At 39.3% G+C, this 12,378-nt stretch overlaps 1 long non-coding RNA gene across 1 annotated transcript in view; it reads right to left on the minus strand.

Moving 5' to 3' along the window:
- Window positions 1-1,127: 1,127 nt before the first annotated feature.
- The window catches only part of LOC136050512 (uncharacterized), a 30,176-nt gene continuing 18,925 nt past the window's right edge, over window positions 1,128-12,378 (minus strand). Inside the window, exons 2-3 of the long non-coding RNA XR_010622395.1 lie at window positions 1,906-2,059; window positions 1,128-1,386 (exon numbers count right to left, since the gene is read on the minus strand). This is a non-coding gene — a long non-coding RNA (uncharacterized LOC136050512). The remainder of the gene's footprint in view (window positions 1,387-1,905; window positions 2,060-12,378) is intronic.

The following is a 12,378-nucleotide window of genomic DNA, read 5'->3' on the forward strand; positions in this document are numbered from 1 at the left end:
TGAACAAAAGACTTGATTCTGCTGCTGGATCTGGGTTTGTGAATCATCAAAAAAATGCATAAACCTATGTGTGTGGGTGGCTAAATGCAGCATGTGCCCCAGGCTCTTGCTCCATCAGGACTGCAGAGTCATCCAAAAGGGTGGACAGCTTTGTGTGGCTTCCCTGTCTGTGCTGAGATATGGTCCAAGTGGGAGGTGGATTGACCAAAACTGGGAAGACCACAGACCTCCGTGCTTGTTAGTCATACTCTACTGTGTGAAATGGGCATTTCTGGAGCACATTTCTTGGGTGTAACTTATTTCATGAGCCTGATGGAATAAATACGACATCTAACCATCTCCAAGTATGCTGTCAAGAGAGAGAGGGAATGGTAATTTTAAATGTATTTCTTCTTGCTGAGATACTTGGGCAGACATTCAAAGGATGTGTAAACTTGTCTCGGAGAATTCTTTGGGTCCTTAAAGTAGGGACTGCAGATCCTCTTATTTGATACAACAACCTGTTTCACAACAGGTAGTCACTTTGCTGTCTTTCCTTGTTACTCAGTTTTGCTTTCTGTTCTTTTTATTGTATGGTGGCTTTTTGTTCCCTATGGGTTTTTTTCCTTCTTTTTTTCTTTGCTCTCTCTCCCATTTCCAGCAGGAATTGTGGAATAGTATAATGAAATTTGACAAGAGTTTTAGGAAGAGACAGTATGTTTCATGCATACTCTGCTGTTAGCTTTTTGTACAAATGAAATTTTGAAGGAAGCTCTACTGAGCAGAAGTAGAAAAGAAATTATTCTTCAAACAGTGTGTAGTTAAACTGTCTCCTTGCCTGTTGTTATGGATACTGTAGCATAACTAGGTTCAAGGGATGCAGGACAAACTCAGGAAAAAGTTTGTTAGGGATACTAAATGTATGGCAACATATTTCTAGGAGTTTGCTAGCCACAAACTGTCAGAGCCTGGAAGAGCGTTTGGGAAAATATCACTGTGCTTATCCTGCTCTGGCATCTTTTAGTTACTACCTGGTGATTTAGATGGGTCTTTGCTCTGATACCATTTAATCATTGTTATCGAGTGAAGGCCTGGCTCAGACGAAGTTTATGTGTAAAAATTCCCTGGAAATACCAATATGGATTTTTTTAATGTATTTTGAGTAGGAGACTGAGCACGTTAGTATTTCATGACTTATCAGATGCTTCCTCCTTCTTACTTCTTTGTTTTTCTCCCATACTTTTGTTGTAAATGAATGTGGTTTTCTGTTGGTAGCAGACCTGGTGGAGCATTGCATTTGTGCTCTCTTCTGGGAAAGACTGTATCATGAAGCGGGAGAGAGTAATGGAAATGCTGCTTCCCCTCTGAAGTGGTGAAGGTTTCCCAAGGCAAGAATGACTGGATACTCTCTAGGCAGCAAGAAAAAGGTAAATTAAGAGAAATACAATTAATATCATTTTTTCTGGCTATCACTGCCAGATTAGACTGGAGGTGAACTGAGACAGAGGTATGAAAGGAGAGAATGAAATAATCATGGAAAAAGAATGTCTCCTTTTTGCCTTCTTACTTGTTCCCAGTGGCTTCAGTGAGGGAGTTCAGAAGCCAGTCCTAAATATTCAGCAGGGAGGAGTGAAGCAAAGCGAAAGCAAAGTGAGAGGAATCCGTTGCTGCCTAATGATGAGGAAACTGAATGAGAAGTTCCTAAACCCTCTGCCTTGTGTTTTCTATGTTAAATGCCACATTCAGTGGATGTTTCCAACTGTGTCTTTCTTTCTGGCCATATTTCTGCCTTTCTGCAAATCCCCTCTGAGGAATGCATGGATGTTACTGGGCTTCTGGGTAGCTCAGTGGTTCATTTTCAAAAGAACTGCTCTCCTCCCTCCCTGAATCAGCTTAGCTCCCATGGGGAAAGGCTTCATTCCTCACCCACTGAGATTAGTTGTTGTGGGCTGCAGATAGTCTCAGGGCTGATGTTGCGTGCTGGGACAGCAGCAGCCGTGGCTTTTCTCTCTTACAAGTGTTGCCTTTTGACGGTGCCTCCCCTGAGGGATCATTAGCAGGGTGGAGGCTATTTTCTTTCCTAGAAACAGGAAGAAAAGAAGAGGATGAGATGGGAGGCCTAAAACAATCTCGAATTAGATTACAACTGGGGGCTCAATGACATCAGCTCCCTTCAGTCTTCCCACCCATTTGCTCACTGCATTTCTTTTTAGACTGAACAAGATCTGATGATACCTACAATACCATCGTAAATTCCTTGGTGGCTAATTGCATCCAAAGCAAAGGCACAATCTTTCAGTCCCTCTCTCCAGTACTGTGAAGTCTATAGTATAATTAAGTGCACATTGTACTGCAAAGGTGATTTGATATATCTAGCAGGACAAAATGCACTGGATTTCTGAGCACTTCCCTGATCAGTACTGTCAAGGGATAGTATCACCTTGAAATTTAGTACATTAAGATCAAACCTAAAAGTAGTAGTACAGTTTGTAAGTTTTGTGGTAAGAGATCTCTGCCTTCCTCTTTCCTTCTTTGTGGCTATGCAGCCACAAAATTGTTATGTTTGCGGAGTATATTCACATTTAGCTCATTTTAAAAAAGTTTTAAGGAAAATTAAAATGGCTTCTACAGAACAAATAAAATTAGCTATACACCTCCTCCCCTCTCTTTCCCTCTCCCTCTTCTCTCTCTTCCTCTCTTCTCCTCTCCCCTCTCCCTCTTCTCTACCTTCCTCTCCCCTCCCCTAAAAATACTTTAGTACCTAAATAATTGCATTTTTATTATTTAATCCTACTGTTGCCACCCTCTTTCTACTGCAGTTAGTCCTCACATTCTGTGTATGTTCAGCCTGTGGCATTATGCCATTCACTTGCACATGTTGAGATACACTTTTGACACGAGAAAAACTCCAAATATTTTTATTTATTATTTTATTTATTTTATGTGCTTCCCCTTGAATATAGCTGTTTTTAAAAAAGCTAGCCAAGAGGGAAACAAACAAACAAAATGTGGAAGGCCAGTGATTCTGTCTTGATAGGCATTTCTCAGAAAGGGAAATTAAAGGCTAAGAAAATGCTTTGGTTTCCTTCAAAATGTTCCATCACAATCTCAGTGGCAGTTGAAGACTGTCTAGGTGTCTACACGCAGGAGCTTGGGATCTGCATGAAAGGAGGAGGTTGTAGGTCACAGTTCAATCTGATCTCAGATGCAAACCAACACAGGTGCTGTTGGGCCCCAGAGGGGCTGGAATGCGTTCAGTGTCACTGCATAAAAGGTAGGGTTGTGAAACTGGCACTTACCTTTCTGACCTTGCAGACAACATCTGCTTACTCAGGCTTCTTGTCCTACTCCTAAAATTACTCTTGCCACAAGCCATGTTTCCTGCCTTTTAGAGAGTACTCTGCCTCTGCATGTACAGTGGCACCCTTAGGCTGCTTCTGTGCTATGCAAATTGCTTTCTCAGTGGGCTGGTTAATTCTGAGGGTTTAACCAGTGGGCTTGTGCCAGCGTTTCCGTTCTCTGAATACACAGTTTCTGGATTGAGGATTTGAAGATGGCTTTTGTTTCCTACCAATGTAATATTATAAAACAAACCTTTGGTTAAGAAAGTCTGCAATTTGTGGGATGGTGATGAGTTCCAGACCTGTGTTCTCATACAAAGTTTGTGGCCAAGCTAATCTCTGTGTGGAAGAAATGGGTAAAACTCATGAGGAAACAGCCAGGAGATTGTATTTATAGTTTTTGAGCTTTAGGTCTGAATAACACCAGTGAATAAAACAATGTCAGATGACTCCAGTATGTTATACTAAGTTATTAGCTATCCATTTTACACTCAGAATTGTGAAGGTGACGTGTTCTCTGTCAGAGTGCAGATAAGTTTTGATGGCTTATTTTTCTGATAAATTGGAGTGTATAAGTTCACTGATACTTGTGACGTCTGGCTGTAGGTCTTGCTGCTTGAGTTTATACAGATTTATGCTGTAGATTGATGATCACAAATTCACATTGGATGAGATATGCTCAGAATAGAGATACAAGACCTCCAACATATCCACAGACATACTGGGGGGTCCAGCTGCTATCCTCTGAGCCAGTATGTAGCTAAGAAGTTGTGCAACTGATAGAAGTTGTGTTGATGAGGGCTGTGTCCTTCAGCTAAGATCTAAATCAAGGCTCAAATCACCTTTGAAGATACAAAATCCCAAGGAGCCTGAAAGATCTATCATGAAAGATCTATCATATTTCTATTTGTTTAATAAGTGGTCCTGTATTTAGATGCTGTACGCTATTGAAACTGGATATTCCTCATTCAGCTCCTGAATGAGTTGTTGGATATTAACATAATAAGCTGTCTTTTGCTATGCTCCAGTTCAGTGTTGCCTCTGTTACATCAGTGAAGATAACATTCCTTCCTATACTTTTCCATTCTCATATATATGTATAAATTCATATGCATGTCTTTATGTGCATGTATTATAGTAATACAGCACATACTGTAAATAATTTTGCTGTTCCTTGAATTAAGGCACAATGGAAGTGAGTATTGCCATTATCACTGTCTGTATGTATGTCTTGCAAATCTTTTTTGAAGAGAAATAAGAAATCCATGGTTGAGATAACAGCCTTAGGCAAGAACAGTTGTCTTCATTTTTTCCTCCCAGTTCAGTTCTAATGCACTAGCATAATCTGAAGGGGAACAGGGTGTGCCACTGAACATCACTGATAGCTTTATATTTCACTCTGAAGGAAATGCTATACTTTTGTGGGGGAGCTGTCAGGTTTTTGGTGGGTGGGCACTTAGCAAATACAAAATCATTGCAATATTACAGCTATTACAACTCACTGATGCTTGTTTAGATGCTGAAGGCAATGCATTAGGAACTGATGGTGACTGATTATTATCCAATCAGTTCCTGATGCAGTATCTGCGACATCAAAAACTCCGCAGTGACTTTGGTTACATCCTAAATTTTTCAGTTGTAGTGTCCTTGTAAAATGTCTTTTTTTCTTAATTTTTATCTTCAAACGCTGAGGTTCAACAAGGCCAATGTACAAGAAGAAAACTGCTTCATTGCACCACTCAGTATTTTAGACATATTCCGTCTGTCTTTGAGCACAAAAATGGTTTATCTAAGAATTACTAAGAATAAATATTACCAAGAATCACATTAAATGATACTGATGGCAAGCCTTATACCTCTGCAAGTTTAAATTTATTCAGAATTGTTGTTTTTTGGTTGAACAGCTTAAGACATTAAGTTAGCAAGTGTTCTGCCTCACTAAAAGGCAGAAAATGATGTAGGTTCTCAGCAGGGTGAGCCTGCAAATTCAGTGAGTATTTGAATGATGAAATTAATGAGAAATTGTAACCTAATGCCAGCTCATATGGGCTTTTTGTATGCCATATTTTGGCAACAGAAACTATAGACATGGTGCTACTGTCTTATTTCTCACACATTTTCTGGTTCTAGCAAGTACACTACATTTGAAAGGAAGAATCTGTTTTCAGTCCTGGCTCTTGATAGCCAGCCTGAGAATTTCCAAGGGATGTGCAGGAGCCAGGTACATCTGTCCATTTGCTGATCTTACTGCTTTGAGAGCAAGTAACACACAACACAAGCTGAATTTGGTCATTAGAATCCCTCAGGCATCAAGATTTTTCCATCTACTGTATTTGAAAGAGTGCAGTGAAGGACTCTGGAAGTAGTTAAGTTTTGTATTTCTGGTATGGGCCTAAAAAGTAATAAAACTATTCTAGAATACCTTACTGTTGGTAATTTAATTATTGCTTCTGTGGCATAAACGCCACGTAGTCTGTTATACCTATTTGTTAAAATACTCTGCAATCTGTATCTCACAGTGATCTGGATATTTTCATTAACTTGGTCTTTGGGTGAGGAAGGAAAGAGCTCACACTGAACAGAGGAATTTAAAGAAAATTTGTCAGGGAAAAACAAACCATGTCAGTGATATTTGGTGACTAACGAGACTGTTAACTAACTGCACATAAATATAATGAATAAACTCGACACTTCAACAGCAGAGATGTATCTTTTAGCAATTACTGAGATAGGGATATCATCACTTTACTACTTTTATCTCAGAATTGTTTGCTTCTAGAATTTTGCAAGGTGAAAAAGAACCCTTCTCATATCTTTTGGTGCTCAGCACCAAATTCTGTACATCACAGAGTCATCCTTTATCAGGATCCATTGATACTTAATGTAACATGACATTTGGCAGGCTAACTAATAACTAATCTAACTAATAACTAATTCTAGTTATCCCTAGAATTTCACATGCAAGTAACATCTAGGAAAACATCTCTAAAATCAACCATCTAGTGTTTTCAACCATTAAGAGGTGGTAAAATTAATATAACTATTTTATGTGCTGTGCATCATACTCCTTTCTACTGGGTATCCATAGGACCATAGGCTGAACTAAAGCCATCTGACCTTAATGAGTCCTGCACTGTTTTCTGCATCTTTGAACTGTAAGTGCTCAAATTGCAAGCACTGCAATGTAGATAATGATACTGTGGATAAGGAGGTTGCATATTCATTTGACAGCTTAAGAAAAACATGTGAATGGCATTTGGTAGTGAGGAGGGTGTTTAGTTTCCTCAATACTGAATATATGCTTCAGCATAATAAGATGTGTTTGATTACTTGATAGCTAACTAAGGATCTTTGATACTCCCCCAGTATCAATTATAGCATTATCATGAAACAATGATGATTACTTAAATTATATGATTGAACTAGAGACAGAATATACTCCTAACATTTGCTTCTCTTTCTAGTTTAACTTGTTTAAAGATAAAGTGCCAGATAAAAGTCACATAAAAGTAACTGTATGCTTCATTTTCTAAACATTGTATTATTACTTATTAGCGTAAGTTCAGACACAGATATGATAGCTGTGCTTCTTGAAGTGATAGATTATCATTGGTTCCTCTTCAATATGTGAGCTTCAACTTGAAAATGTTACAAGAATCCTGACTGGCTTGAGATGGCACATTACCAAGGTCAGAAACCCAGGAAAAAATGATCCCAATTGTTTTGGGTAATGGAAAATTGAAGGTGAATGGTGGTTGTGGTGGAGCACTGATCAGTGAACAAGACAGAGAGGAACTAAGCAGTCCACATACAGAACTTCTCTTAAAAAAAAACTCAGATGTGAAAAACGTAACGCAGAAAAGCTATCATCTGCCATACAGTTTGGTGCCAGACTAGTGTTTTCACAGTGCATTTTTACAAGTAACATTTTTGGCAGTGCTGAAATGAGATGTGATGTCAGTAGAATGTGTTAACCCAGGTCACACCTGTGATTGTTCTGCCTCTGCTAGGAGCTGCAGCAGTAAAGCCGGGAGGGATAGGAGACACGGTGGCAGGGTATGGTGCTCAGTGCACTCAGTGGTTCAAATGAGCCACAAGGATAATTTTGTATGCATGGTGTGCTGGGATGTTGTGCGTTGCAGCAGTATGTCTTGGTTCTCCAGTTTATGTGCCATGCAGGTCTATTAATCCGTTAGAGCAAAGAAATTGCTGGGTTTAGCATAATCCCAGATACCACTGTGAGAATTATTAACTGCTCACAGTTGCCAGCTGAGATTAAGCCAATTCACAGCCATCCAGGTGGATGCAAGTGGATTCTTGTCAGCTAAGTTTCTTCTCTGGGTGTCTTTTACAGGAAAAAAAAAGGTCAAAATTCCAGACAGCACCTGGTACTGTGAAAATCTGTTGTTAAAACATTTACTGTCTCTGTGCATCTTTTCTGAGAGGTGTTGTTAAGCAACTCCACTTGTTGAAGTGAGATCTAGTTTATTTGGTGATATTTGATGTGCCTCAATCTGCATATAAACTGATAAAGCATAACTCAGACTTGTTCTTTCTGGTTCAGCCACTGCTTGTTGGCTTCTCTTGTACAGTAAAACATAAATTCAAGTGAACTGTCTAACTGCTGGGCAAAAACCAACTTCTGCCTAACCTCTAGAAGTGATGTGCATGCTTCCTCAGCTCCTTGCACTTACCTCTATGTTCCTGTAATTATAGCAGTCGGTGCTTCCAAGCCAGGGTAGCACCACTATGCAGGGAACTGTAACCAAATCTGGCTTTTGTGTTTGGTCATTGTGAATTTTTGCCAGCAAGTCTGAAGAACACTGTTAGTAACTGGCATCACGAATGTTTGGAAATAAAATGCAGGAACTGCACGGAAGAACAAAGGAGAATAGAAGAACAAGTTGGATATAGTAGAGGCATTTGATGACATCATAAGAGAAAAAGTAAATGTCAAGAGAAAAGCTGTAAGAAAGCTTTCTGAAGGACAAATAAAAATATGAGCTTGTTTCCTGGAGCTGATTACCTACAGAAGATGACAAGCGAGGTCATTCACCTCGATTCATCATCATTTGCTGTAGCAGCAAAATACTGTAGCAGTAGGGTTTGTTTTTGGATCAGATGTTCTTGCAGGGTTGAGCTGCTTTCCTTACCTACGTACTAAAACCAGGAGGCCCCTGGAATACAGTCTGTACCACCACTGATGCAAAGCAGCTGCCTTTTCTCTGGGATAAGTCCTGTGCATAGTGCAGCCTTGGAGCATACTGGCAGGGGAGCAACTCACAAAAAAAACAACCTGCTACTAGAACAAACCAGAGGCAGGTGGTCTGATTATATTTGCTCAGCCAGTTCAGCAGTATTTGCTGGACAGAAGTCCAACATAAAGTCCCAAACAAAGCTCCAGACAAATGCAGGCATGACCAGACTTTCTCATCTGTTTGTATGTCTATGAATGTGGAGGAAAACTTGTGGCTGAAGGAGTAGACTTGAGAGCCACAAGGCACATCACTTTTGTTGATTTTTTTTTTGTATGGTTGACCACCAAACAAAACTACTGTGAATTCGGTTTCAGTGTGTTTCTTCTGCATTACTTAAACTGCTTTCCATTGGTGACAAAGAAGTTAAAGCCATGTAGAGTGAATTCTTGTTTCCCTTTTATTGCTTGGTAATTTTTGGCGTGTGCTTTCTTCATGTATCCTGAACGGCAGCAAGCAGATGCCATCTGGAGAAGGCACTGAGGTCATGGTCTGCTGCTGGTGGTGGACAGAGGAGGGCTACTCAGTAACAGCCATTTGGATTTGAGCTGTCCAGGCATCCATGTGTATGCTTGTAGAACTTAAATAGAAATAAGAGCTTGAAAAGAAGAGGAATTTAGGAATCTTATGTAGGAATTTAGGTGAGCATTACCATATGGTGTAAATAGACACAGATAAACATTCCATACAGGAGGTACCTGAATGGGTTGAATGCCTTTCCAAGGGTAATCATGCACGTTCCCTTGTTTGCCTTCCAACTGCTGTATGAGTGAAAAGGTGTTCCAAGCTTCTGAGAGATTTGGACTACCTTTCATTTTATAATGGTTCATAAAAACCATACAGTAAAAGAATGTTAATTTTGCTGTACAGCATGTAATCCATTTGCACTGCAAATGCAAATAGTGTTTGCACACAAACACATGATGATTTTCCTTTGCTCAACTCTTCAATTTTCGTGTTCTTGTGACATAAGTGTTGTTGTTGTTAACGTGGATATAATAAGATTATGAAACGAATGCAAGACTGATAAGAGTTTGGAAATTCCAGATGAAAGATTAAATCTCAATATTTTTCATACTGTCACTAGCAGTGAAAATGTCTAATGGAAAGTTCAGACATAATAAAGGTTTTGCTGTGTTTAGGGCTGGATAATTAGTAGGTGATGCTCCAATTCTACGTGATGCTAAAAGTAAGGAATCAGACATTTTGAAAAAGAATCAGCAAGTAATAGATAGCAATGGGTTACTGCAACCTGGACAGCTTTGCAGGAAAAGTGATCCATAGCAGTGGGTGGCAGTTGTGTCACCAGTTCACACTGTGGCATGTGTTCAAGATCTTTCATTCAGATTAAAAAGCAATAAAAAATTGAAGTACATGGTACTTAGTATTCCACTATTACAGTATGATGGGTTCAAACTAGCTCTGATGAGTGGGAAATATTTATGTAATGTTTAGGAAGGTTTGGTAATAAATGGATAGGTGTAACTAGATGATTAGAATACGGATGAAAAGTTTCTGGAGGAATCCTGATCCCACAGGGAGTAATGCAAAAACTTACATTGATATCACCAGGGCATAAATTTTATCCAGAAAATCTGTACGCTTTTGCTATTGACCTAACTATGACAGTTTTGTGAGAAGATCTTGAAACTTGCAGGAAAAAAAATACTTTTCTCTTTCATGTGTGCTATTTTAGTTAAAACAATGGTATCATTGTTTTACAGGGGTGTGAAAGCATAGTTAATTCCAGCAGGATGTCAAAATACTTAAAATGATGTCAGCATCTAGAAATATAAAAGATGAACCAAAAGATCCTCTTAATTAGAAGAGTAGCAGCAAATCGTCTAAAAATAATGGAGGGACTAAAATTTTAGGTGAGCCTAAAGTGATTCTAGCACCGGTTTGTTTCAGTTCTTGGAATTAAAATCTGATTTCTTTCTCAGGGTTGGAGAAAGAACAACTTCTCTTTGATGCATTTCTTTCTAAATCTAAATGGATAGGCAGGCTGCGTATTGTTAATCAACACCATTTGGAGAAATGTATGGCACCATACTAATACCTCTGCAGCACTTGTGCTGACTGAATAATTGAAGATGGATTTAAAATATTAGCGTGGAATAGTCAGATCAATTTTTTAAAACCTCCTTAAGGTAACTGATGTTTTTATTGCACAGCACGTTTTATAGCTTATTAAAACAGTCTGTCAGGACATAGTAGACAAGAACAAGTTGGCTTTAATGAAAGTAAGGAAAATTTATGAAGGTCTGATGGGAGAAAATGTGTTGGTTCCAACTTCAATTCTGCCCCCCAGTCCCAAAACTAATATTTCAGGACTGTATTGAAACAACCATGATATTAAAATGAAAGGAGCTTTGCTATTGTTTGAATTACGGTAGGATATTGCCACTTTATTATTTTTTTGCAAATGCTGACATGCCTCTTGTGGCTGCATGTGCAGTTAACAGCTGTAATCATGGTAGGTGCACATACATGCCCTCATCATTTGTCAATTAGCACTTGCTTGAGAAGAATAGATTAAACTCACACCTCTGATTCAGATCTAGAATAAAGATGGTAACTATTGGACCTTGTGGGGAGGAGTGGGGAATTAACTGGAAAGGTTTTATATGAAGGCTGCTCCAAAAGTGATGCCTCCCATTTTATGATGTTGGCCCATGACATCAAAGGCAAATGTTGGCATTATGGCAATAGGGGCTGCACCTTCCCACCAATATCCCATTCCATTTTGTTGCCATGTGGCAGATGGAAGCAGAGGGGCAGCCTGACAGAACAGTGTCTGACATGGAAGTGCGGATGAAGCAAAGATATGTGATTGAGTTCTTCATGGAGAATGAAAGTGCCATTGACATTCATTAATGTTTACTGAACATTTATGGAGACCAAACAGCAGATGTGAGTGCAGTGAGGGGCAGGTGGTGCTTTTCAGCAGTGGATACAGCAACAGTGGGTCACCTCTGCAGGTGCAGATTTTTATGAGCGCAGTACTCATTCCCTTGTTCGTTGCTGGTGAAAACATACAGCTAATGGTTGTGACTATATTAAAAATAGCTTTTTGTAGCTGAGAATTTGCTCTGTCAAATAGTGTTATTGTGCTCTTTAGTGCACTATTGCAGTTTATACAGAAATAAATAGAAGGCATTATTTTTTGGAGCAGCCTATGTAGCAAGGCTGTCGTGCAGAGTCAGTATTTATCTGTTTTGAACCTCTGGCTTCTCGCATGCACAGCTCTATCTCCAGTGATGTCAATTTATGCCAAGCTGTCCTATTCAGGATTTTCTGTTAGATTTGTTCAGGTGGAATGCATTTCCTGGAAGATCATGTTGTGGAGTACATAGACACAAATTCTGGTAACAGTCTCTGGGAGGTGAACTGAACACATTTTGTTTGTTGATGTATTAACTCTGAAGCACAGAGAGAGTATGTACGCAGTCAGCTTCTCACAGGCTGTTTGCATGATTTGTGCCATCTTGCTAAAACTGCACACCCTTGCTGTTGCTGCACACGGAGTTCACAGCACCAGCACCTTTCTGCCAGTGGTGGTGAAAGTAAGGCCTTGTGTAGGTATGGCATAAGATTCAAACTTATCAGACAATTTAAGGAGCGTTTCAAGAGAGAAAAAAAGTTAGTTCCTTTTGCCTTTCCTGAAGGCTTGAATTGGCATTCTCTTACCTGAAAAATAAATGTTTCTTTCAAAGGGATTTATTGCTGCAACAGTAAGAAAGTTCAGTTTTTGGACCACTCATCAACCAAACTGCTCTTCAAAACATCATTTTAGAAAAGCT

This window comes from Cyrtonyx montezumae, unplaced genomic scaffold, assembly GCF_038088225.1.
Source record: "Cyrtonyx montezumae isolate F1298 unplaced genomic scaffold, pur_monq_1.0 scaffold_24, whole genome shotgun sequence".
Taxonomy (NCBI): Eukaryota; Metazoa; Chordata; class Aves; order Galliformes; family Odontophoridae; genus Cyrtonyx; species Cyrtonyx montezumae.